Source organism: Rhagoletis zephyria, unplaced genomic scaffold, assembly GCF_001687245.7.
Source record: "Rhagoletis zephyria isolate East Lansing unplaced genomic scaffold, Rhagoletis_zephyria_1.1 Rzeph_scaffold_00178, whole genome shotgun sequence".
NCBI lineage: Eukaryota > Metazoa > Arthropoda > Insecta > Diptera > Tephritidae > Rhagoletis > Rhagoletis zephyria.
Window position 1 is genome coordinate 14,879 of NW_016157262.1, and position 4,701 is coordinate 19,579.

Here is a 4,701-nt window from a genome sequence, read left to right on the forward strand (position 1 = left end):
CTTTTTAGCCAAGCTAAGTAGTTGTCTGCCAAGTAAGTCAACACAAAATGCGCATTTACAGCGCACTTACTAATTGTAATTATCTCTGGGGCTGTGTTGCTCTATTCCCAACGCCACACCACCCACCGCTGCCGCGCCAGTATCTTCGTCGCCGGCTAACAGTAGTAATTTTCCACTGACTCGTTTACATGGCTTGGCACTGAAGCAACGTGATGCATTAAATATTTGCTCTCAAAGCAAGCAACAGTTGAGAAGACCCAGTCCATATATGAATGTGCATACATATGTAACTCACTTAACCATACTTATAGGCCTCTTGGAACAAGCCACCTTCTTTACTTGCAATGATTTCACTGCCTGCTGGTTGTGCTGATGGCTGTAAATTTTGATAATTCTTTTGAATGCCCAGAAAACTTTCCATGCCTTTTCAACGGGCAGGCAACACTCGGACGGTAAACAAATTGTAGTAGATACTTCGTCAAATTGTTGGCATTGTGAAAGCTTGCGTTTGCAGGGTATTTTTTTTTTTTTTTTGTTTTTGCGAAAACTATTTATTGGTTTGTACTTCAACCTCTTTTTTTTTGTTTTCCCTTTTTAGTCCATTGCATACTTAAGCCCTTTTAAGACTTTGTTTACAAACAATGTTGGCGTTTTTTTTTTATTTGTTTTTACACTTTTACGTTATAATGATGCGTATTTGCGTGCTTACTACATACATATATTTTCCCATATTCCTATGCCTCATTGCGCATTAGCAGTGGGAGGCCGTCATTTTTCTTCGTACATTCAAACATACATACATACTTTTGCAATGCAATTTCGAAAAAAAAAAAATGTTTGCCAAACTTGGGAATCACCTTCTTACATTTCTCGCTGGCACCGAGCTGTTTAAATAGGTTTCTTAGAAAGATTTAAAATTAAAAAGTATAGATTTTTTAGAATTTTTTGTTTTCGCATTTGTTTCCATACAATTTATTTTTGTATGGAAGAAAACCGTAGCAACTTCGACAAAAAAAAAATCTTAAAAATCAACGGTAATTTTAAGCCATTTGAAACTTACACTTAGTTATTTACTAGAATTGAATGAGACAAAAAACTTGATACTCAAAATCTTTCTAAGAAATCTTATTAAAAAGCTCGAAATTTTTATGGAACTTTATTGATTTTTTTAGATACACAAAGTTTTATACTTGGATTTTAGTTTTTTTTTTTTCGTTACATAATCAACTTTTTTTTATAAAAAAAATAACAAAAATTAAAAAAAAATAAAATAAATTGTGGACACTTGTCAATATTGTGTTGCGGCTATAATTTTTTCGACCACTGTATGTGCATTCGGCCAGTTTTTTTTTTATAATTCTACTAGCATAATCAAAATATTTAAGTACTTAGCAAAAGTTTAATGATTTTTATTGAGTTTTAATTTACTGCAACGTTATGGTGATGAAAACTTAAGTCTGGTGGGCAAGCACACTAAAAAAGCGTGGTGCTTGAGGTAAAACAATGTTTCACATTTTAACATCCCACTGTAAATGTGGAAGATATGATGAAAAAGAAATTTGTTTATTCCAAATTGCCTTCCCTTTAAACGGCGCACTTTTTCTCCGATACGGTCTAATGTACATACATACATACTTGTGAGTAATCTTAGCGACACTCCACCGGCCTGATAAAGAGGCGGAAGCTAAACACGGACGAGCCTTTCAGCCAGCTCATATATGTATGTATGTATGTCCTACGACTATAAAGCTATTCAGTCAACAATGTGCTGTTTTTTTTTTTTTGTTATATCTAAAGTATCCGTATGTTTTTTGCGGCTTTTGCTGGTCGTATTTGTATGCCGGTTGCCGCATATCATCTACCCAGAACATGTGGCGTCTGCGTGAAATAAATTTCTATACATTTCACACAACACTTCATGTTGTTACACTCAAAACCACTTTGCTTGCGCTATACTCGACACTTCGCTATATGTATCATCCTCCCTGCGTACTCTCTCCCCTTCAGACCAAGTGCCTACACACACTAGTATTTATTGTAGTATACATACTCTATCGTTTGACTCTGTTGGTGACTGCAAATGTGCTGTAATTTTCCATTCCTTCGCCTGTGTGCCCTATTGCTTTGCATTTATTTTCATTTTGCATTCCTCGCTCTTACCTTTTCGCTTCCTCCACCCCTTTTAATTCTGTTTTCATTATTGTTTTTATTTTGATTTTGTTTTTGCTTTACTTTTTTACCTCCTTTATTGTTTTGTTTTGATTATGTTTTGATGTACATTTTTCAGTTCCTTATTTGTGTTTTGCTTGATAGTTTGCAAATATTCGAAGTAATAATTTTGTTAGGGTTGTGTGTGACTTTGGAATTGTCGATGACGACACCCCTTTTTTTGCTCCAATCTTATTATTGTAGTTACATGCATACATACATAAGTATGTACATACTGTAGCAAAAAAAAAAACAACAAAAAGCAAATATTAATTGAAATACTGACCAACACTAGGCAATAATCGCATTTTTTGCGCTGCAGCTTTTATTTATTTATTTATTAAAATTTCTATGTGCGAATTTATAGTTGTGTACTTTTCCTATCTTAACTTTTGTTTGTAAACAAATATTTGTATGTATTGTTTTCTTTTTTTTCTGTAAAAAAATATTATGTTTTTCTCTATTTTGTGTTTTGCATATTGCAATATGCATTGGTCACTTCACCTACATACAACCCATTGCATGCTTAGACATTTTAATCACATAATAAGCGCCTGTCAGCTGACATTTCGTCATTTCTGGTATGCTCAATCCAAATGCAAGTACATATACATACATATGTACATACTTAAGTACATACCCTGTAGGGAAAATCTCTAATTTTAAACTGGTGCGCTTCTAGTACGTTTAGACCCACTACTGGCCCGCAATAAATCTCTTTTGCATACAAACAACTGTTGAATTTAACACGGCGATGTAGTAGAAAGTGGAAATTGACCTCCGCTGCATTACATTTTTTTATAGTTAGGAATCAGTCCTATATTCGACACATGGGATCTAGTTCGTTCTGCATCCCTTTTGCTATAGTTCCGAACCAGTTCTAAAATCGACTGACAAAAAAAAAATATCATGATTTTTCAAACAGTTTTTTGGTTTTCTCATTTTAGTGGTTTTTAAGCATTTTCAAAAAAATGTATTCTCTATTCGAAATCAAATTTGTTTGAATTAATTGAACTTAAACTGAGCATTTGAAAATACGTTTTTAGACCTGAGTGCAGAGCTGCTTGCTGCTATTGGTTAGATTCCAGAAGGTCCCAGGATGTTAAAATGTTAAAACAAATTTTTGTTTTGTATTACCAAACTATGAGAAAAAGCATCTGTGAAGTGCAGAATGAAAGCGGATATGAACAAAAAAAAGCCAAACAAACATCTATTTAAAGTGAGCATCGCTGCATCTCTTTGTTTATAGTTTCGAACCAGTTCTAAATTCGTCACCTAAGATATCCAAATATAATTTTTTAGAAAAAATGGACTTAGCGGCAACTTTCCGCCCTTAGCTAGCGAAATGTAGCTTTAATAAGTAAAATAAAATAGTCTTTAAAAAGGACCAAATTTCACTACTTTTGGCCTGGTGGGAATCTAGTTACTTTAGGACTGGTTTGTTTTTGGCGATCTGTTACGGAACTAGAAATTTAGTTCACTAGCTCGAGGTTTCCCTGCAGGGAACATACATACGTGCATACATTAATATATATGGCAATCTGTTTCTTGGCTTACCACATTAGCCAACTGGCTGCCACGTCTATTTGGTTATCAATCTTTCCACTTTATGTCGCGTTACTTACTTTATTATATACATACATAGGTATTATAATTACAATTATTTGTATATATATATATGTATTTTTATATGAATATGTTAAAGGGATTGCTTCAAACCGCAATAGGATAGATTTATAGTTGATAGAGTCACTTCTCACCCACCAGAACTGGTTGCAGTATGAGCATCAGTTGTAATGAACACACCCAGTAATTGGCTGTTACAAGTATTTACACTAAACAAACCAGTTTCTGGGGTTTACTTTTTTTTAAGTTTTGATTCTCCGAATTCATACAGAACTTTAAAAAAACTCCGAAAAATGTCATTTTCGAGTCTTACAAGATTTTTAATTTTTTATTTTGCCTTTTAAGGCACCAAAAAGAGAGGAAGTGGAGCTAAACATCAATCTAGCTCAAAAACATCCCACCTAGATATGAAATGACAGCTAAAAGCGGTACAAAAACAATCCCTCATACTACGCTTATAGTATACAAACGAATGCATTTGAACATTTTCGTTTTGTGTTAGAAGCAAATCTTTGGAGAGTTTGGAGAGATTTTTCATTTGTACCTTTTAAGCTTAATCGCACTCTCAGTCCTCGTTTTAAGCATAAGAGGGCTTTATTGCGTGCTTGCTGCTCTTTGGAGACTTTGTAGAGATTGCAAATAAAATAATAATTGATAAACGAAATTACATATGTATATATATGGAAAATTAACAGCACAACTTTGGAGAATTTCAGGTTTTTTTTTTAGAATTATCGAACAAAGCAATACTGCTGAAACTCCTTCTGAGAAAAAATGCAAATTCAATATGGTTAACTTACTGTTAACGATTGATTTATATCGCTATCGATGTATTAATTATTAATTTATTAGTTATCGATATCAAGT